A 24,209-nucleotide genomic window follows, 5' to 3' on the forward strand; every position below is an offset into this window, starting at 1 on the left:
TAGCTCTATTCAAACCTACATAGGTACTAAATCAAAATTCCCACACAGCTCCAATGTTGAACTTTATGGTTTTCACTACTGCTTCCTGTGCTGAAGTTCTGACGCATGCTGTGGTGTTTTCCATAGTTAGATCTTTTCCTGTGGACAATTTGTCATGTTCAGAGGGGGCTAATTAGATCCATCTAATGCCACAGCAGACATAATAACACATACAACTGCTCCAACAGCTTCATCAGGAGCTGCTAATCATTTCAAGTGTACATGGTTCAAAGAACAGAATAAAATCATTGACATTCAATTCAATAAAAAAAGGTTGTTTTTTGTCAGTGGCAATAGCCGGAATAATCTTTTTTAGTTGTCCTCCTTGATACACTTGGTGCAGTTAATGGTATTAAGCAATGGTTCTGTAACAACTACACCTATGTTAATTCTATAAAAAAAAAAAAAACATTAATCATTGAACCTGAGAATGAAAAAACTGAAATTAAGTCATTTCTGCATGTATTAGTCTCCTTTGTCAAACCAAGCCTAGACATAATTTTTGAGTCTGTCACTTAAGTGTGTAACTCTCTTGACAGTCGCACTCACAAAGTTTTCTCTGTGCTCAGGCTGAATTATTATAAACTTTCTCTACACATAAAGTAGGGGTCATTTAAATAACTTTCCAATATAGGCACTCTCACCCAGTCACACTCACCAAAGCATTTACTCCTGTACCTAAACTCAGTTAGGTGAGGGATAACTTGGAGGTCAGTGCTCGGTCACACATCAATATATGACTGGGGTAAGCTAAAATGGAACTCACAATCAACCATTTGCAAGGTACCTGCTCTATTCTTCCCCACATTAACCAAGGGAAATACATAAAACAGCTAGCCTAAAAGTATGTTAAAAGGTGAAAATGGTCATGCTTATGGTGAAAATGGTGAGCAGCAGGAAATTGGATTAACCCTAAAGCCAGAGAGATGGCTTTCCAGTCTGAACCTGGAGGAACTGTTCAGCTCTTTACAGCTAATCTAAATGGTGCAGCACTGCACCTAAACCTCTAGTGTGTCTCCTTAATGTGATTTACTTGAAGTTGACTTAAGCCTGGTTTATGTTCAGAAACCACATCGCCTTTGTGTGTAGCAGTTAACGCAGATATTAAAATTTCAGGTGACCGCAGACATTGCTGCAGATTATGTCAAAGGGAGAAAAGAAAGGAGGCCTCTGATTGGTCAATTCTACTTCCGCTCTACACTATGCATATTTTCTGTTTGGTACCTAATGGCAGAAACTCTGGCTGTAGTGAAATCCACAACGCCTGGCACACATCCGACACTATCCCAGACACCATACACAATGCTGGTTTGTAGTTCTGTGCGACGTTCTGTTGGTTTGCACCAAAAGCTAAAACATGCAGCGCCATGGCCAGTCTTTCAGGAACAATCACAGGTGAACTGTCTGTCTTCTGGCGTTGGATGAGGGGTTGTAGATGGCCAACAAGCTCGTCAAACTGACACACGGAAACTCACAATCTTAGCTTGTTTGTGATTGTCCCTCTAGCGTTATGGTGTGGAATAACATAGCGCAGACCATGGTTCAAAATTGGGCATAAAGCAAAAATATCTGCGTCATACCTGTGACAAGATAACTGCAAACACTGCTGCATACACAGCCCTTGATGCTTGTCACATTTTTGCTCCATGCAGAATGTTGCAGACACAGCTTTTGCAACATTTAATATTTCTTGCGGCTTTTTCCTAACCTGGCATAAACCAGATTACATTTGTAGTTCAATTTGAATTCTCCACAGTATCAATCTAAGGAGGCTCCTGTGGACTGTATTTGCAAGAGGGCAGTACATTCATAATCATAAAATCGATATTAATATTATCCATAATGTTCATAATAGTATTCGTAACATTCATAATTCATACTTTGAGCTGACTCAGTAAGTCAACCATTGGCAGATGCCTATATCTTGAGCTTTCAGCCAATCACAACATCAGTAGCAGATGTGACATCACATTCTTGATTTGTTTCAAAACTAGCGATTTCAATGATTAATTGAACTCTTAACAAATGCAGTCAGGATGAGAGCGCAAATATCTTTCCCATCCACAAAGGCAAAAATCACGTCCTTCTGCTCTTTTTTCAAAAAGAAATACAGGCTATGCCAGCTAAAACAGCCATCTTTGTTTTCCTTCAGCTTTTTACTTGTGGGCGACAAAGTGACGTGACACATGTCACTGCATTTCATTGGTCCGAAACATTTCTGTATCAAGGCTAATGCATGTGTTGGCTTTGGAGAGATGTATATTCAGGAGCTTGTGAATTCACAAATCTCCAGACAATTCAACTTCCTTACAAGGCATACTGTGCCCATTATTCTCGTAGTGTTTGGGGGACAGTGTAAAGCACAGACTGGTGAGCTTACAAAATTACACTACATCTTAGAGACATCACGGTACAAATAGAAAACACAGTTGTTTTCAACATCTTAATAACACTTTATGTCATCCAAGAATGACAATCTTTTTCTCTCAAGAGCGGTGTATAATTTGTTAAACCTGGAAAAGTTTTTTTTAGCCAAATTGTAAAATATCTGTAAATATTTTTATCCGGGAATCCACTTCAGTGGGAGCTGTTACTTTTCCGTCATGTCTCTGGAGCTAAAAATGTTTCTAGGCAAGATTCAAGCCACATTATGGGGATTTGTTTACTAAAATCATGTAATTTGCCCTTGCTGCCCTGTGTGGACCTTGCACACATATCAAGCACAAATCAGCCTTTAGATGCAGGCTGAGAGCTATGGTGCGCTGCCATTGCTACAAACACCAGAAATGTACACTGAGTGCAGTTTTTGAAATAGGAGGACTGCTCCAACTATTGGGGCCAGACATGAACTGCTGGGGGTGGAAATAAGACATGAGCTGCGCAATCAATGGGCTTCATTGCCAGAGAGAGCCTGAGAATTCAGTAAACCTCTCCCTCAGCAAAGATTCAGAGCAGAGCAAGATACACATTTAACAGGGACGTTTTGCAGTTCTAGGTCTTAAAATCCCCCAAATACATTAGAAAACTTATTAGAACGTAAATGTTTGTTGAACCAACACACAGTTAAGGCTCAGCCCTCTGACTTACCTTTGATTTGTTTTTACAGTTGACATCAGATCTTTGCTGCTCAGCTCATCAATTTGTACACATGTAAAGTTGTCCAGAACCCTGATCCAGATTTTCTGGTGCTTTTTTTTTTATCTACTTTGCCTTGTATCCTTTTCTTTTCAGAGACAAATTTTGAGCAGTATGGAGCATCCATTTTCCCATAGCTGAAAAAAAACAACAACAGAGAGTATTGTTAGGAGTGAGGATGGGAAATCTGGAAAAAGTAATCTCTATTTATAAAAACTGAAATGTTTCTTTAAATATATACACTTTTTCGGAAACCGATTTCTGTTAAACCTCATATGTTAATCTCAACTCATCACTACTAATACTCCTGCCAGGCTTACTGCTAATATCTACACTAACACACTTCAGATGAATGCAAGCTGATGGAATGGGCAGCATGTATCTGTCTAGAGCCAGTATCTGCCTGAATCGGGTCAACCAAATGTCTGGCCTAGAACCTAATGTGTTCTCACTAAGAACAATCTAAATACAAAAAGCAGAAATATGAACAATAACATGCAGATACTGATATCCACACAATGAGGCAGATGTATGCTTGCAGGAAACCTCAACCTAACGGACAATGTTTGTGGTGTGAGTCATCCTGGGATATTCTGACTACGTGGTTAATTCAAAGCTCTCCTTTACCTCCCCTCTCATCACAGCTTGGTATTCACCACAACCTCTCACAGTCAAAGCCAGCTCCTCTGTCTGTGACAGCATTTACCAGTTTGTGTTGTGTACCTGCAGAGAAAAAGGTTCTTCTTCCTGATTTAAAACTACAGATGGCCTTAGGATGAAGTTGGGTCAATGCACAATGTCTTTATAGGCCAGTCACAACAGGCAAATTCAAAGGTTTTCCTAACAAATTTGACTGACTCATCTTTCTAAAACAAAGCATGGGTGCTGATGTGGGGAAGAACAGTGAAGTGACAAAGATGGTTAAGGCTGAAACATGCCTTTGCATCAGTTTGAAGCTACATCCACATCGAACAAAGCTAAATACAGATATTTTCAGAGAAAGTGCAATGACGAAATTGCCTGAAGTTAGAAAAGAGTTGTAGTACGCATGCCATGCCAGTGGGTGTCGCGGTACTGCGACAACCGAAGCAAGGAAGGTATAGATCACATTGTGCACGTGCGGGAAACTGGTGTAGGAAGAACAACAAGAAGAAGGAGAATAGTGACTGCAGTTACTGCTGAAGTAAGAAGCTTTTATTTGGGCTGACGACAGGGTGGAACTTGTCCTACCAGGAAAGGACAAAACAATGGTTATCCCACAGCAGAAATAAGCTTTAGGTAGGAAAATGACTTCATATTGAATCCTCATCACCATCATCATCATCATGATCAATGTAAGTAGTCTATGTAAACCAAAAAGATTAGAATTATTAAATTACTGTAGATTGGGAGTGCTTCGATGGTGCAGTGTTTAGCGTGCATGACCAATGTACAGAGGAGTTAGTCGTCCGCTCAACCGACCCGGGCTTTAATCCTACCTGTGGTCCTTTGCCGCATGTCTCTCCCCCTCTCTAATATCCCCTTTCCTTTCAGCCTATTGTCGAAAAAACGAGCCACTAGTGGTGTAAAAAAAAAAATTAATACAGTACATTGTCAGTGATGTTGTATACTATTTAGTTCAAACAATAAAACTCTTTTTTTATGAAAGAACTCTTTTACTGAAAAAAAGAACACCCTGTTTTTCTGTTTCATTCAAGGAACAACTGCAAAGCCATAGAAGGCACAGGCTTAACCAAAAACTTCATAGGGACTGTGCAGCACACAAGCAGCTTCAAGTTAAGATGACGATGCTGGAGTTGATGGAGGACAATGAGACACTGTGCAGACATAATGCATTTAATAGGCACCAATACTGCAGGCATGAGGGAAGCAATGAATGATACAGTAGCAATTCACCGCTATGGGCTTTAGTTTAGTCTGCACTGCAATGTACCAGTGAGGCATACATACTGAGTGGTACAGCCCAGGTCCTACTACAACTTTGTAAACTTTTAATCGTATACTTTTGCTGTTGACTGGACTGGACCGGGCATTGGAACCAAGCCGTGAGCTACGGGGCTGGTCCAAGAACCCCTGTGGATGGGGACAGACTGCCAAACCCGACCCGGTGGCGGTAGCTTGGACATGAGCTTTGGGTGGAGCTACCCTATTCTTTCTTTGACTAACAATGGCAGCTATATTTGCTGTGATCAGTGGGTAAAAAGTAGTTTGAATCTATTTTGAAGTGAGAAAGTCAACCTGAAAACACCATCAGTGCAGTCAGTTAATCCAGATTACAGTTCTGCCTGCAAATATAATTTTTGTCGGAGCCACTCAGACCCCCGTACGCGGGCAGTGCGCTGTCACTAGTAGGAATCCCATTCAACAACAGCCATGGCCCGGTCGTCTATTCGTGGTTTGCCACGGCAGCTTGAATTCATGTACGTAATCCAAACTGCAGGCACCAAGATAACAAAAGCTAACGTTTTGCTGGCAGAGTTTGGCATCTTAAGTTAATTTAGGCGTTAATAAACTGTTTCAGAGGAGTGATCATAGCGCTCTGAATCGCTGCATCAGCGCTGCAGACAGCATGCACTCATGTATTTTGAAGGCGTGGTTTTGAGGCATGTTCTGAAGGGAGAGGCATGGTTGTGTATATTCAAAAAAATAGCTTGCTGGAACAGTTTTTCCAAGATCTCCTACTGCGCCTTTAAAGGCTGCATAAGTCGCAACTGGATGGTTTTGACAAAAAAAATCACTCACAAATGTGTAATTTTTTCAATCTTTTATTTAAACAAGCTTAACCAAGTAAACTTGTGCTGTTTGATGTTTCCCGATACTTCACAGTATTATTTACTACTGAAAATATAATAGTTAGATCATTATGGCCCCATCATAGATATCTTCTCAGTGCATATTGGACTCCAGTAGGGACTGATCTCTGTCACTGTTCCTGTTCATAACCTTCATGGACAGGACAACTAGGCTAGGGACCAGAAGGGGTCTGGATTGGGGGCCAGGGGATTTTGCCATTTCTTTGGTGGATGACATGGTCTGCTGACTCCCTCCTTCCAAGACCTACAGCATGAACTGAGGAGATTACAGTTTTTTGGGAAACAGCTGGGATCAGCCATCTTCCGAGTCTGAGGCCATGATGCTTAACCGGGAAAAGATGGTGTATCCCCTTTATGTTTGAGGGGAGTCGCTACCTCAATTGAAAAAGTTCAAATATCTCTGGTTGTTGTCCATGAGTGAGGGGAGCGAGATATCGATAGAGAGATCAGTGGGGCTGCTGCTAAAATGCGAACACGGCGCTGTCCGTAGTGGTGAAGAGAGCTGAGTCACAACTCCATTTATTGGTTGATCTATGTCCTACCCTCACTTACTGTCATGAAATCTATATCATTACCAAAAGAATGAGATCCTAGATATAAGCGGCTGGGATTAGCTCTTTTTGCAGGGTGGTTGGGCACTTCCATAAGAGATAGGTTGTGGATCTCATCTGAGAGTAGAGAGGCTTCTCCTCCACATCGAGAGAAGTCAGCTGAGGTTTCTCAACTGACTCCTCAGGCATATTCCACCAGAAGGAGGCCCAGTGGATGGCCCAGAACAAAGAGGAAGGGACTATGTCCCTGTGCTAGCCAGAGAATACATCAGGCCTCCCCCCAGGAAAGCTGCAGGAGCTGCCTGGGGAGCTGGGGAGAGGGAAGGCTTGGAGTCCCAGCGGAGAATGCTGTGACATGGATAAACTGAGGATGATGAGTATGACTATGAATGATAAGATCACAAGGGTTCATTTTTAATCTTTGAAATAATGACAAAATCAAAAAACACTGATAACACCATAATGATCAGACTACATCACCTCCACACATCACTCATCACAGCACCGCTATAGGACTACATCATATGTTCCTGGGTTTATACTAGAGTTAAACAATATTTTAAAATGCATGTTTTTGTGAAAAACAACTAATGATTATGCTTGCAATGGCAGCGGCTCACGAGCACCCAACTGATGCACTAGTCTTCCACAGTAGAGATGCTGACAGTAAAAATGTAATCATATGGATGTTTTTTAAAGCTTCAGAACTGTTCTTTGAAATTGCTGTCCAGGACATGAAGGGAAAACTGCATAGTGTCTGTAAGTAGCTCTAGTGAAAAAAAATATCTGTATCAGTTATCAATGCATTGTATTGTAAATATTGGCATATCGGATAGTGACAACAAATTGCTCTTTTATTGGTCTTTCCTGTCCAGATTTTCCTGTCCGATTTTCAGAACAATATCAGAATGCTATTTCCCATACAGTAGGCATGTTTTTATGTATGAACTCCTTACCTTATTAGCAAGATGAATTTTCACGAGGTTTGTAAAATCACAAACTCCCGAAAATACATCTAGCCAGAAGCCAACAGATGCACTGGCCTTGATAAAGAATCTTTCAGATCAAGAAAACGCAGTGACGTGTATAACGTCAACATATCATCCAGAAGTGACCAAAGCAAAACAAACATGGCTGCCCCGGTTTCAGCTGGAATGATCTCTATTTCATTTTAGAAATTCTCCAAAAGTATGCAATTTGTGCCTTTGTGGATTTTGCGCACTCCTGCCCATCAGATTTGGTAAGAGTGTGATTTATCAGTTAACTCAGCTAGTTAAAAAGCAAATTAAGAATTTGATACGTCACAGCTGCTACTGCTACTGTGATTGGCTAAAAGCTCAACATGGAGGCAGGTGCTACTTGGTGATTTACCCAATCAGCTCGAAGATTTGTACTTAGTGTCCCTCCTTTTTGCAAAAACTTTCTAAATGAGGAATTCCAGTTGGATACTGTGTACGATTCAAATTGATCTACATGTACTAATTTGGCTTATGCCATGTTATCCCACACTCTCCATTTTATGCCTCTCTCGAATTTCATATTTTCTGCTTTTTACTTGCTCCTTGCAACATCTTGAATATTCATATCTTGTCTATGATGGGCATGTAAAATTTTGCCGCAAGACAGAGCAGAGTCTTTGATAAGCTGATGTAAGAGTCCAAAAGGAACAGAAAGGAGAAACAGAGCAAAAGGGGGAAGGAGGGTACATTGATCCTAGAGATTTTTTGGGTGCTTTCTTGAACCAGTCAGATCTCACAGAAACTCAAACTTCACAGCAAAGGAGAGGTCAGCAGGGGGGCGGAATTCTGCAGCGGCACTGGGAGTGAAAGTCATTGTCAAAAGCTTTAATGGGTACCAGAATTCTTTAACTGACCAAAACCTGCGAACAAGTGAGAAACCAAAGACATTTGTGATTCAAATCAAGTCTCAGGAGGCTTCCTCTGAGCCCCAACTTGGAAAAGCTTCTCAGAGGAAAGAAACGCAAATTCTTACAAGGATAATTGAACCAGGTTTCCTTTTTTTATGGTGAAAAAACCTTACATTTTCCTAGTTTTACATCACAATGGTGGGGATTAAGCTAAACTTTTTCTAAGGAGTAAACCGAAAGTTTCTGTTTTGAAATATAAAATATTTACCCAATTTTGCATTAAAACGGGAACAAGTTTAGTTTTATATGGCTGTGAATCTGTACAAAATATTACCTAGCTCTCTAGCCAATGGACTATAAATACTTGTTTTGCATTCAAAATACCTGGTTAAAACCAATTATTAGGACTTATGACATCATCTTGTCACCAGAAATATGCAGAAGCATGAAACTGCACTTACAGGCAGTCTTTGCACTGACCTGGCCTGCCTTGCTCAGGTGTGTTCCTAAAACAAATGGACTCTAGATCCTTGAATTTTGAAATATATATGTAAATTATTTTTCCAGGTATTAGATTAAATAAGATTAAATCATTTAATAAATGACTTAATTAAACTGAATGGATTTCACACATTACCACCAATGTCATTTAAAACACATCATAAAACCTTCATTTAAGGGGTCCAAATCTGATCACAGGTCTAGAACAACTAATGATGAGCACATTTGTTTTTATCAAATCCCCTTTGAAAGCACATACTAAAGAACATACTACATCAACAGTCTCTTTGTGACATAAGTTGCTTGAATATGTGATGATAAAGGGTAAGAAGCAACTAACCTCTAAAAAAAGTTCTAAACTTGATTACTTTCACTGCTTTCCATCAACTTAAAATCTGGGAACAAATTCTAAAATCAAACCATCTGATGAACAAACATAAACTGTAAGAAAATTACCATACCCTAATCAAAAAAAGTGCTGCACAGACAAATCTCACAGAATCTTATGTTTTTGTTTTTTCTTTGTTTTTTTTCTGGGGTGGGGGGCTAAAAAGCTTTGTGATTGGCTACATGTCACATGTTCAACAGGCTAATTCTGATATTCTTCTTAAAAGAAGTTAACTTTAAAAGACCTAATTTCAGCTGCACAGCATCAAAAGATGCTGTGTTGCTGATATTTTATTTTGGGACATTTTTGAAATTAGTTTTACATCAGGGGGCAGCTTATTAACATCTCAAAAAATGAATAAACACATCAAATACATCACCAAGTCCCAAATGAATTGAAAAGAAGATGCCAGGGATGGCAAACAGGAGAGAAAAAAGGAGGAAATTCAAGGAATCTCTTCCATCAATCTCTTTTGGCAATGTAAAATCTTTAGCAGACAAGATGGATGAACTCCAAGGACCCAGCAAGAATATTAGGAATTAATTATTTTGTATTTCAATAAAACAAGGCTTCATGATAAATCCAATGTCTTTCTATCAGGCTCTCTAACAATAGAAGCAGACAAAAAAAAAGTAAACGCTTGGTGACAAGGTCACAAACCAGGATATACAGTGCAGCCACATCGAGAGGACAACAATGCAAGGACTGAGTTTTTGACTAACTACATAAACTTCTGTGTAGAAAACACCACCCCACTAGAACAGTGAAATGCTTCCCTAATATTAAACCCTGGGTCACCAGTGATCTGAAGGGGCTAAAAGGAAAAAGGGAATGTTCAGGAAGAAAGACAGGGAATTATGGAGGAACAGAAGATACTAAAACTCAGCCCAAGCGAGACTTCAAAATGCGCAAAGAAATGTTAATGGAAGCACATCTATATTCAACTTCATGATGACATTTGTTTAACCAGTGGCTATCACTGAATGACCAATCTCCACATTAAAAAAATAAATAAATAAATATGGATATAGGGACACATTTTGTTAAAAAGTTTTTCATTTTTCTTCTAAACAATGGCAACACTTTTGTTCAAAGTTTGCATACTAATACCTGCTGAAAACCTGCCAAGCAAATAAAAAACAAAACAAAACAAAAAAAACAGGCCAAATGCTACTTTTTCTGCCCAACTTGTTGCACATTTGGGTGGATACTAACTACCGCTAGTCTGGTAACACATGGTCACATTACTACAAAAATACATATCTGAATGACCAGATGCAGCTTCTTCATGATGCAAAGCAGGAACTTTTTAGTAAGAGAATTTGGAGATGTAAGGGTCTTGTATAAAACATCAGCTTCATATCAACAAATAATTCTGAGAAACAAGTTTTGCAGCTTAAATATTTTAATTTAGAAGTTTGTAGCTCTTAGATCTAATGAGGTCTTTGTAGTTTTTACAGTAGTACAATACATTTTTAGAAGAACTGCAGTGAACTGACTTGTAAAAAATCTTAGGGTTGATATGGCATATATTTTGTCGGCCTTCCATTATTGTCTTTTCACAAATTCAGCTGTGAAATGCTGACCAGCCAGGACCAGAGAACTTCAAAGACCACCAACAAATGTTAAACCAACCCGTCTAGATTGCACCCCCTACAAAATCACACATCGATATACACGCAAACACCCACCTACTCATACATTCTCATGTTCCTAAATGTAGTAAGAACCACATGCTCATTCCTATTGACTTCCATTAATTTTAAGTCCTTTTTAAACCTTTCTTTTGCTAGCCCTGAAAATAACCCTAAATCCAACCATTAACAATATGTACTTTACCCAAACCACAATCTACAATCTATTTATGCCTTAGCTACACCACTAACCCAGGAACATCGTTTTTAAAGTTCGGATGAGTCTTTATCCCTAACAAAGTCACATGTGTTGGGAACGTGGACCACATACTGTAAGAAAAAAAAATGTTAGAACACACACATCAGACACCTCTGTGAAAATCACAAACGTCTTTGCTAATCTTAACTAAATCTGCCCCCATTTGGCTTTATCTTCCTTTTGTTATCAGAGCTCGGTTCAGAGAATGGCCGGGGGTCAAAAGGGTAAGACTTTTTTTTTTCCGGCATCTGCTTAAGAGAAGTGGCCATGAGCCTAGAGCAGTGCAGGACCTCCCCCCCCCAAACTCTTCAACTTTTGACGCTCCCACCCCCCACCTTTGATATTTTTGGAATTCCTTTTTCTTTTATTTCCCTTTCCTCTACAACCCAAATAAAGTGTGTGATGGATGAGTGAGCAGAAGCAACACCTCCCCCATGGATCTACACCCAGTCTGGAGAGGAAAGAGAGAGCAAGGCCCTCATGGTCCTCCAAAGCATTGAAGCATTGATCAGCATGACCCCCCCCCCCCACACACACACAGATTAATCTATGTTGAGTAAAGCCATAGAGCCCACACATGCATGTTTAATATATAGTACAGTAATATAAGAATGCAACAACAGGTAGGCAACACCCTCAAACCCATATCACAGCGCTACAGACTACTTAGCAAACTTTTTAGTGCAAAACAGTAGCACGACAACTTGACAAAACCTAGCACAGAGAATAAGGGTTAAGAAGAAAAAGAGAAGAACCCAGAGAAACAAGACACCAACACGTCCTCAGTTTGTGTCTGCAGAGATCTGAGCAACAGAGTTTTTCCCAGACATCACCACCAGCATAAGGAGTGGATTCCAACAGTGTGTCGTCACCTGGAACAGGAGAACACCAGGGAAATGGTTGAAAGAATAAAAAGAATATCTTGGTTTGAGCTCTTGCTCTGTTTGATGATAGTGATATAAATCTAAATTCTTCATATACAGCATGTGACCATAGACATAGACAGGGCTCAGTGAAGCTATGTTCTTTTATGTAAATAGAAACAAAATTTAACATTAGGCTCCAAAAACATGCAGTGGTTACCAGTTATTTAAATAGACTCTAGAGAATAATGCATTATAATTATTATCTGACATCAAATCAAATCAATTTCTCTTCCTCCAAGTCAATTACAGAAAGCAAGAATACAATGCACTTTTTGGAATTAGGGAAGAATTTAGCAAAATGAGGTAAGATGGAGTGGGAGATCGACAGCGGTGTCTGCTGGGAAGGGGGCGCTGTACGGGTCTGTTGTGGTGAAGAGAGAGCGAAGCCAAAAGGCCAGGCTCTCGATTTATCGGCCGATCTATGGCCCTACCCTCATCTATGGTCATGCGCCCTGGGTCATGAACGAAAGAAGGAGATCCAGGATACAAGCGACCAAAATCAGTTTTCTCCGTATTGTTTCTGGGGCTCTCCCTTAGAGACAAAGTGAGGAGCTCAGTCATCCAGGGAGAACAGAGTAGCTGCTCCTTCACATCGAGAGTAGTCAGTTGAGGTGGCTCGGGCATCTGGTTAGGATGCCTCCCCTGGTGAGGTGTTCCAGGCACGTCTCACGGGAAGGACACCCAAAAGGGGGTCCAGGACACTCTGGAGGTACTATGTTTCTCGGCTGGCCTGGGAAAGCCTTAGGGTTCCCCTGAAGGAGCTGGCCCAAATGGCTGGGGAGAGGGACTTCTGGGCCTCCCTACTGAAGCTGCTACTCCCACGACACAACAGATAGGCACAAGAAAATGGATGGATGGATGGATGGATGGATGGACGAATGGACAGATGGACGGAGGGATGGACGGACGGACGGACAAACAAATATCATTTAAATAAAGGCCCACCCATGGATTTATTTTAAGGCATCACCTCCAAAGTCCCATTTCTTTGTGTGACATCCAGTGTTTGGTTACTTCAATAGCATGCAATAAATACAATACAAAACTTCCTAGATTTAGTATGCTGGAGAAGATTGTCAGTCATCTAGGTCATAGTTTTTGCAAAAAAGTATAAAAAAAACAAACCACTGGATTTCGTTTTCCAAGCTGGAAAAAATCCCAGACACTTTCTTTAGTTAAAATGTCTGAAGGAGCATTTGAGTTCCACCCTTATAGAGTGGCCTATACAAAAGCCTTGTTAAATTCAGTAGTTCACAAAAAATATCTGAATAAGTAACCCAGTCATTGCTCAATTAGGTAACAAGTCACGAAGCAAAGTAACTCCACAGATACTTATTATGTTGTAAAATGTCAAGGAGCTTGGATAAGTTTGCTGTTATGAGAACTTTAAAGATAGCTTCAAGTTAAATGATTACATGTAGAATAGTTAGTATTAATTAATACATTAAATCAAAGGGACTACATATCGGAAAACATTAATCTACACAGTTTTTGTTTGTGGTGGGACAATCGCGCCAAAGCACTCAAGTGCTACATATTCATGTAGAGATGGCTAATATGGTTAATGTTTGTAAAGAAATAAAATTAAAGAAAATAATGTGTTTAAGAACTGGCTATTTATGGGCATTAACAGTCTAAGTCTAAGAATAAAATTGCCAAAGGAAGCCAGGACATCCTTGAAAAAGAGATTCCAAATCTTTATGGTTTTCTTTCCTGTTAACATAAAGGTTTTATAACAACAACAAAAATGAAAATTGCAATAATGCTGAAAAGTTATATTTTATTAAGCAGTAAAACTGACAAAAATATATATAATATACTGAACACCTTACTACAAGATTAAAAGGGAGTCACAGTTTACAAAGAAATATGCACACAAAAACAACAATCAAGTTTTTAGAATGTCCAGGTAAAAACATTCCTGTAGCCTATATCATAATATTGAATTATGAATAACACTGAAGAAGTAACAAGCGATGTATTGACGAACAAAGGCAGAATTGTGTTGTCTTAGTTTCCGGACATAATGAGCAAATAACAGGAAAATTTAGCCTTTGACTTCAACGAGCGCATCCAGTCCAGAAACGTTATATTGAACGCAGATCTCTGCCCCATTGCCTCCCACACACGCCTACATTACGTCCCCTCAGCCAGTCGAGGTCATGTATGCCTGCATCTCAAACTCTTGCTTTGTCTCTGCATGCAAAGTAGTCTTCTCGCCACAACAGACAGTGTGCACTTATTAAAAGCTGCCTTGACTGGGTTACAGTGACAAGCAGCTTTAGTTTACAAGTTACTTAAAGGCATTATCAATATGTGAAAACTAATTGATTACTCCTTTTTGAAAAAAAAACTAATCTGTTGCTAACATTGTTGTTATGTAACTAAGACCATTACTGCCAACACTGGTGACATCATGGAAAAAAATTAAAAGATATCGAAAAGAGAACTGAAGACGTGTACTAATCAGGTTCATTAATCTATTTCCAAATGCTGCGGGTTAAATGTTAATCTCTTTACCAAACTAAATGCAAAAAAAAACAGCATGGAAATGTGTGTTCTTTGTGTTCCAGAGATTAACTGGTCTTAATTTAAAGTGTCGGACCCCAGAACAAAATGTAAAGATTTTATGAAGATGCAACTGAAGCTAGCAGTCCTCATCCACAGTGAAACAGGTCCTAGACTAACATGGACTGAAAAGCCACTAGAGATGAGGAAGCAATTACTGTACTCCAAAAGCAATAAAAAGACCAGATTGTAGCTTGCAAATCAAAAAAGAAACAAGTATTCTATTTGTTAAACTATGTGCTGTAATCTGAAAAAAGTTAACATTTACGCATTTGGAATAAAAAAGATGGGCAGCTTGTAAGCTTGAAAACACATCCCGACTGTGAGGTTCAGGGAAGGTGACATCATGTTGTTTCCCAGGAGGAGGGATCGGTGCACTTCATCAAATAGGTAGGAAATAAAGTTAAGCTTGGAGTGACCATCAAAAAGTCCCGAACTCAGCCCAAAAGATTATGTGTGTATCGAGCTAAAAGGGTGTACAAGCAAGGCGGCCTTCAAACCTGACCTAGTTCTATCAGAAGGAAGGAGGCCATAATTCCTTAAACTACTGTGGAAATATTCTAGAAAAAAAGCAAAAAGTGAGACTTTAAAAGCCAATTTGACCAAATACCAAATGTACGGGACCTGAATTTGGGGAAACTTTAGAAATATACATATCATATGTGGGATTTGGAAATAAAAAAAAAAAATTGGGCCTTTTGTTTCCTGACATAAAACAAGAAAAAATATCAGATTAAATGTGGGTCTGTGGAAACAAAGGTCTATGTAAATATCTATGATGTTTCAACTGAAGGTGCATTTTGGGCTTTGACATAGATATGACTTGAAACCACACACGAGGTGCAGCCCAATTAAGAAACCTAAAGACTTCATTTTTTCTTGACAACTCTCAATATAGATAAAGATGGAGGCCTCCAATGCACAGTGACAGTGAGACGTTTCTGGTAGATTGTAAAACCTTTAATAATTCAATAATAATTACATAGAAAAGTTTACTTCTCTGCTTTCTTGAATAATAATGAAAATGTGCCTTTGAGCAACAACACCAGAGCAAGTCTCAGTGTGAATACGGGTTTTACTGAGTGCTACATCACTGCAGTTATGATCTTTTTTGGCTAACCCAGTGCTTCCTCTGCAGGTTCTGTGCGTGCAAGACAAGGCAGTTTTTGTGTCATCTGACCGATCTTATGAACAAAGTAGGGCAGCAATTGCTCGCCACTTTAAGGAGCTGCTTGTTTGACTATGGAGAACAGAAGAATTATTTAAGAAAGAAATTACTGATGTCAATTAACTACTCAGGTCTAGCTTTCTCATACCTCATCTAAAAACGTTGGGTTATTCTGAGCTATTTTCTATATTTATACTTTTATATGTTTAGGCTGCAGGGGGACATAGGAACCACTTTTTCTAATTCTACTTTATTCTATGTGTATTGTATCATATTTTTTGTCTTGCAAAGGATTGTGGACAACTATATGGCTTCTTTGTAGGAGATAGGAATATCAGAAGACCACTATGCTACATGAACTATACATAGGATGCATCCTGCTTCCTCGTCCTACCTATGTCCTTACAGCCAGCTTCTATTTGGATGACACTTATCATGGCGATTGCTGCAGCACTTCCACTTTGACTTGCCCTTAGTGATTTGCCCTCACTAATTTGCACTACAGAAAAGCAGCCCCAGTCTCCCTTTGTCAGCGGCAGTGCACTGCCAATGTGCATCATCCACAGTGCCCAGGCCACCAAGTGCCTTGGAGTGGCTTTATACCCTCTAATCCCTAATTACATTTCCTTTATTATACTTTATATAAAGCTACAGTTTGTAATTTCAGCAACATTTAATGGTCCGACTGCAGTCTGCACGGACATGAACTGCTCCACAGACGCGTTATCACACTAGACACAGACTATTATTATGAAGAGTTACAGAAGATATGACATAATGTTTCACTGATTCCTCATGGTTTTAATCTTATGATCTTTAGAGTAAGAACAACACATATGAACACCAGCCAGTCTGAGTCTAGTGGATGAGCTCTGCCATCCATGTGCCCCATGGCACACAGTTCAACAAGATGACAAACAAAAAAACAGAAGAGATGAACAATTCACAAGGCAAAAAAGACAGCAGCTTTGTTCTCCGTTGCTGGTAAATACTGGTTATCTCAAGCACACATTGAATTGAGGTATGCATAGTAGAAAACTTCTAAAACAGGTGTAAAGGGATAAAAAGACTTAGAGAGATAGTTGTGAACATTTTCCATTTGAAGTGAAAAATTCCTGCATGCCTGTGGCTGTGCACACTCTAGAGGGCTTCCTCTCAGTTCCATGTGGTATTTGTCCCCAGCTATGATCCACAGTGGGAGAGCAAGCTGCAAACTTTCCCAAGGATACCATCCAGCCACATGCCACCGTTGCACTCTAACATAAAAATCATCTCATGCCGTTGTATCTGTGCAGTCTCCCTTCACACCCTTTCCCCTCTGCTGCCTCCTAATCACAAGCTGGGGCACAACATAGCATCATATGGGGATTTCAGGCAAAAATTTATCAATCCTGATAATGACTCATCATAAGTCAAACTGAAACCTCTGACTAGGCATCACTACAGCTTCACTCAGCTGTTATCAATGTTAACATGACAGGTGTTAATAATTCTGCAGTGAAAATGCATTTTTGTCAGTGTTTTGTTCAGGAAAAAAAAACGATGTAAACATTTTCTTTATTCATCTTTTATGTACCGTATTTATTTAAATCTTTATGTATTTTTATCCATCCATCCATCCATCCATCCATCCATCCATCCATCCATCCATCCATCCATCCATCCATCCATCCATCCATCCATCCATCCATNCCATCCATCCATCCATCCATCCATCCATCCATCCATCCGGAGCATAGGCAACTACTGGGTGGGTTGGTCGGTCCATAACCTCAAAGACCAAGACCAGACCTTTATAGGCCAAAACCGAATGTTTAGAATTTCAGCTAAAATTTAAGGACATATTTAAGAGGTGATCTCATGCCTCCCTAGAGATGAAGCAGAGTTTAAGTTTTAATAAGTAATAGAAGTGTTTTACTAGCTTCAGTGTGAGTGATTTTGTATTTGTTCATTTTTTAGATGTAGAAATTGAATCTTGTGCATGTCTTTTGACTATTTTGTTGGTGAATGTGCTTAAGTCCCTCCTTCAAAGTTAAAATAAGTATTGAAGCACCTATTAGTCTACAGTACATTCTCATATTTGTCTGAATGTTGATGTAAATAAGACACTTACTTTCCTCATCTGTCCGCTGCAAATGACTGGTAAAACTAGAGGTAATCCCTTACTTCACATTTGCTTAATCCTGGAGGTGGACAGAACATACACGTTCACCAGTATATTTTTTCCCTTTACTTCAGACTTTTCATAATTTTTAAAAGCACATATGATAATTTTCTAAACCAAAAGCGTGTTTGGCGATGAGACAGCAGACATTTTCTCAGTGAAAGCAAAACTGTAGGTAAATGTTTGCTTTTTAAAGCAACTGATTAAAAGCAATCAGAGAATAAAATTGCAACAAGGTATTACAAAGATTTTCTTAGAAAGATTTTCATGATCGTCATTAGTAATAACAAGATTGTATCTGAGATGGTGCTCTGATGTTGTTTTTAATTCATATGTAGGGTGATGTACGTCTGCAAAAGATCAAAAGGGTTATTCCGTAAAAGTTAAAAAAAATATCCACTGGACTTGGTTTACCATTGGTGGTAAACCATCAATTACCATCAATGGTTACCATGTAAATGGTAACCATCTGCATGTTTCCAAGCGATACAAGGCTTTGTCTATATAAGACTCAATGCGGATCCAGACATTTGAATTGAGAAAGCTTCCTGGAGAGGAGGCGGAACGTCTTCAAATCTTGGAAACCAAATCCAGTGGATATTTTTTGAACTTTTACGGAATGACTATGACCTGGATGACTGAGAATCTTCATCAGCATCAAAGGGGTTACATTTTAGATTATTATTATTATTGTTGTTGTTTATTTATTTCTTTACTAAACGGCAAAGCCTTAAACTGGTCTCAATACAATTTTTTTTTTCTAGGCCTGCCAGAACAAGATGAGACCAACAGCGTAGCATAATGATCCGAGACTAAGCCAGGGTCCAGAAAAAAACTGAACGAAACTGGTGTTGAGACCTCCATCTATTAGTAAGCTGCAAACCCTCTGAAGGATACGGTTTGTTATCAGGAAGACCAAGAGAAACAGAGGAAATAATTTGGTATTGAGGCATAAATAAGGCAAAAAAGAGAAAAAAAATAGATCTGTATCATTAGTTATAAATAAATAATAAATACAATGAATGAGGCAGCAGATAAACAAGTAGTTTCTAATGTATTAAGAAAGACAAGGGTTGTCTATTACATTATTTTCAAAAAATGATCACAAATGCAAATGGAATCACCTAAAAAAGCGAATAATATTAATCTTGTGCGAATAGTTTCTGCTTCTATATTACACTCCCCAATGTTGAATTTTATTTGTAGTAATTAGCAGGACTATTTACAGTGCCGTATAAATAAAATGCAAGCACAAAAGCTCAATGCAGCAGCAAAAAGGTAAATAATATGAATTCATGTGAATTACATAATTAATTACCGAGAATAAAAATTAAATTAAAATGATAATATGAAATGAAAACTAACATATTAATTGTAGAAATTAATGATTAGTTATAAAATGTAAGAAAGTTTGACTGCAAACTAAAACTATTATTGTTTAGCCAACACAATCAAAGTTTTTAATTTAAAAATCTTTTCAATTCAATTTCAATTTAAAGCAACTTTGAGTTTTAGCACTTTTACATTTTCCTTGAGTTTTACCAAGATAAGTGAGCATAGGAACTAAAAGTTTAGTTCTGGCTCTGGTTATGCTGAATACACTTCATCCAGAATACCTGAGACATTGTGCTCCACTTTCTTGGCTTCAATGAGGACGCAGGCAGCAGCATTTTGGATCAACTTCAGCTGTCTGACTGACTGTTTAGGGGACCCGTGAAGACACCATTGCAGAAATCAATGCTACTCAAGATAAACACATAGAAGCAGCTGGTTATTACCGTATAGGGAAGGTATTTAACTGCTGAAAAACAACCTTTGTTAATAATCTTACTGGTAAAGGGGAGGTGTGATATACAGTAGTCCCATAGTTTTGCAGCAGGGAATTGTAATTTGTTCTTTTTCAATAGCGGTTTGATAATTACTTTTTAGGGTCTGGGAAAACACCTGACAAAAGGAGTAAAGCTTTCCAAAGGAAAGCTGTGGGTAAAAGATCAAAAAGCAGAAAGAGGAGTTAAGTTATTAAAATGAAACAAAAATATTTGTGGTTTATTTTGTGAAATTTAAATTGTCTGCCAAAATCAGTTGTAGTTGGAGAAAACTGGCGCTGAACTTCATATGGTTGAATCAAATTTGATGGTTTTTAGTGCAGACCTTTGTAGAGTGGGGTTCAGTTTGTTAACCTTTTGAGCGTTGTAATGTAGGTTGTTCAAATCATTAAAATACTGTTTGATTTGATCAAATAAAGGTTTTTGTTTTTTATCTTCGGTGTTGATGGAAACAATTAAGGAGAGATGCTAATTAGTTAATTTTCACTTAATTGGCTCTGATCAATTATATCTAAACGAAATAAAAGGCCAACACTTTTTTAGTCTACTCAAACAGCATTTTGCTTTGACATATTAGGAATCAAGTTTTGACCCACAGATTAAATTTATTGTTGAACCTTATTTCCTGTTGGTTATAAATGTAACACTTCTTTTAGAAATTTGGAACACTCCTATTTTATATTCAATATTTGCATTAGTTGCAGCCCTTTGAGTCCTTATTATTTCAAAGAAAAGCAGAAACTGATTTGTGGTCAAATGCCTTATTGGTGTAAGTCAGTAGATATATTCACAGGGATGTGTACTCTGGTCCTTATTATCCTTGACTGATATTATTGCATAACCTTTTTCCTTTTCCTTCCCTTATGGGATCTTTTTTCTGGCTTAACTCCTCTAAGCAGCTAACCATGCACTAAAATATGCTCAGCATTTGCTTTCCAGAGTTTAAGGGTTTCTGTAGACATCTTTCCAGGAACATTGTGCTGTGTCTGCCCACCTCTTCTGCATCTTAAAGCCAATAAATAGCCTGGATGTCTCTTCACCTCCACATATGGCCATCACAACTGTAGCTGATATGTGTGTGTGTGTGTGTTCTCTGAACCTCCAGTTGTGTGGGTAATATGACGCTCTGGCCTCGGCCATTTGCTGCAGATGGTAAGAGTACAGGAGCTAAAGAGAAGAGGGGAGCTAGAGGAGGAAGTGTTGTTATCACCAGCTGGCTCGAACAGAGCAGTCGGTAAGTGCAGAACAGGAACGCGTGGGTGTTCATGTGGGCTGCACAAGAGGCCCCTGAGTCTGAGAGGGCAACTGTTAGGACGGTGTGCTTGTAAGTGCATGCATGCTGCTACCAGGTACTGTGTATGTATTCACAGCTTCAGCGGCATGCATGGGGGAATGATATGTAATGCATTTAAGCATTGTTGCACACCCTTGACATGCGGTCCAGAGAATTTTCCCACAACCTCCTTGTTCGTTTGCTTGAGTTAGGTCTCTAAATCTGCAAACACCAGGCATCAGGTAATAAGTAAGAAGAACATAAGATATTATACTTGGTTTTTAAGAGTATTTTACTGTCTGCCCTATCCAACAGTGTTTCTATCAGGTGTTCAGATACTTTGACTTACATTACTATGTTTGGACCCATTCCTCCTATGGTCTCTGAGGGATGCAGAGCTTAAGGTGTCAGGGCCTCTGACAGTTATGAGGATGCAGCCAAGAGACCTTGAATACCAGTGCAAGTAAAACAAGAACACATTTCCTGTAACATACATTCATTCTCCACCCATTTCTAGTATGCATGAGTGCAGGTGCCTCTTTCTTTGCAATAATTATCTTTATTTAGCATCATGGTGTTACTGAGTTCACACATTTGCCCATCTGCTTGGTAAATTTCTGTAACATACTGTAACAACATATAAAGACTTCCTTGAAACTTTAAGATATATTTGAAAGTCTGTTTAAGGTTAAGAGATGGTTGGGAACTTTGCTGCAGGCAGCAGAAGATATGACACACTTCATTTTCCAGCTTTTTTCCCCCCAAAAAGGTCCTCCTGTTTCCATGTAAATCTTTCCATATTTACATCTACATTTATAAAAAGTCTGAGGCCAACATTCCCCTTTCTCATCATGCCATCCCACCCTTTCCTAAAAGCACTCATTGTTAGATTGTAGCATCATTATATCCAAAAAACAAAGGAGATTGTCCACTACAACAAAAAGCCTGACATCATTTCTTCCATCTCTTTTTTTAACATGTTTTATGTTTAAATTTAGTTGCGCCGCTGCCACACTCCATCTTTAAGATAGCAGGGGCCTTTATAGAGATGCTATTGTTACATAACAGATCCCCTACTCGCCAACACACATTTAGCCTCTTCCTTTGCACATGCTTCAGTCTTACTGCAATGAGTTTGACACTGAAAGGGGAGACAGAGGACTCCCAGAATAATCTGAGCTCAAGGAGAAGGGATAAAAGAGAGGGAATGTCTTGATGAGATGTCTTAAGAGTACACCATTCCTCCTCTCTCCTGCAACCTACCCTTGATGCAAGCAGTCATCTCCAGTCTTCCTGGACAATAGCACTGTTCAACCAAAATAGCACAGTGCTTCAGCTACTCTTCCTGCCTGTGCCCCGGCCTTGCAATATTTCTTTCCCCCTTATCAAAAGGGAGTGTCAATGAATTCCTAACTTTGAATAGTTAGTTGGGATGCGGAGGACAGGTTACAAGTTTAGCTTGTAGAGCCGGGGTGCCAAATTTCTTTCCATGGAAAAAATTCTTGCTGAACTGGGAAAACCACTTTTTCACCAAATACAACACACAGCCTAGAACATAAAAAGATGAAAAAAAGAATCCTAAAATATTACCCATAATAATAGCATTTGATCATATTTATATGAACCATTCTGTTGAAACACTAACAAACTGCAAAGCCATTTATCCTTTACAAAGCATAACAAAGAAAAAATGGCTTTCTTAAATAATAAAGGAACTTTATATCAGTTGTCTTAGGACATTGGGCCTTGCATCATCTCCCTGATTTCAATAGGATTTACTCACGGCTCTGAACATGTGGGATCCAGCATCATGATGTCTGCTTGTCTCATGATTTTCTTTAAAAAAAATTTTTAGGGTGTGCCAGACGATTTTACTTCTGAACTTAACCACAGGATTTACCTGAGATTTGGATTTAATTGTCTGATTTCCAAACCAGCTGACTATGTCATTTTGAAAGATTAATTCAATTCTGGCTTTGTAAAAGATGAACAAGATGTCCTTAGAGACACTAATCAGTCACAGTTTCTTGATGTAAAAAAAATGCCAATGAATACAAAGCCTTTGCCGCATGTTTTCCAGTTGAAGTTATGGAAACCCCTAACTATTTGTATGAATCGACCTCCAAATACGTAAAATCACCAGGGACCATGTGACAACACTAACCCAGTGACCATGTGTCAGTCACTATAGACTCTCTCTTTTTTGTGTTGATTTGCAATAGGGAAGAGTCACACCAACCCACCAATTTGTCCACTGCCAATTTATGACTATTTGGGACCAAGCACGATCTTAACAGAGAACTATTGTGTCAAGTGAAAATGTTACTACATAGTGGCCTGAAGTGTTTCTATGAAGGGAATGTGGGTAGATCACATGGCATCTAAACTTGGGATACAAATGATTGGTTATTATCCATCTACACTATGATATTCGTCATTTGCTAAACATGCAGGGAAGTCAATCTAACATCTGATCAACTTTTGACACCTGGGTCAGCTCTATATGCATGCCCATGAAACCATGCTAATCTGTTCATTTAATGTGTTCTGTATCTTGTTCCAAATTTATTTACAGCTAAATTAAAGGAGTATGAAAAAGCCACTGATTTCTTGTTCAAGGAATTTGAATAACATAAATCAGAAATATTATTAAATTAATAGTGAAATATAGTTACATTTGAAACCATGCCCAAAGATTTGATCCAGCAACTGGAGAGGGTTATCGCAAGCACTTTTCATTGTAATTCGTTAAAGTCAACAAATGTGAGGCAGTGCATGGTACACAGAGCAGATTGAGAACTACTGTGGAAGTTTGACAGATCCTTTCTAGACTTTGCTGCTTTGCTGAAAACAGTTGCAAAACCCTCTTCAAGGGGAAGCTGAGGTGGAATTACCTGTATCAAAAACTGCATAGCATTTTCACCCAAACTCATCTTTTGTTCAGACTAAAAATTGGACTTTGCACGCTGACATTGCACTGAAGTCCAGAGTTTCTGGACAGTTCTGGAACTTACTTACATAGGAAACATACTTACCGTATTTTCACGACTATAAGGCGCACTTAAACGTCTTTTTTTTCCCTCAAAATGTGCGGTGC

General features: G+C 38.9%; 1 long non-coding RNA gene across 1 annotated transcript in view; it reads right to left on the bottom strand.

Moving 5' to 3' along the window:
• LOC107084298 overlaps window positions 1–24,209 on the bottom strand; it is a 153,906-nt gene that overhangs the window by 48,816 nt on the left and 80,881 nt on the right. The window contains exon 2 of the long non-coding RNA XR_001481216.1: window positions 3,127–3,311. This is a non-coding gene — a long non-coding RNA (uncharacterized LOC107084298). The remainder of the gene's footprint in view (window positions 1–3,126; window positions 3,312–24,209) is intronic.

This window comes from Cyprinodon variegatus, unplaced genomic scaffold, assembly GCF_000732505.1.
Source record: "Cyprinodon variegatus isolate N-32 unplaced genomic scaffold, C_variegatus-1.0 Scaffold97, whole genome shotgun sequence".
NCBI classification, from domain to species: domain Eukaryota; kingdom Metazoa; phylum Chordata; class Actinopteri; order Cyprinodontiformes; family Cyprinodontidae; genus Cyprinodon; species Cyprinodon variegatus.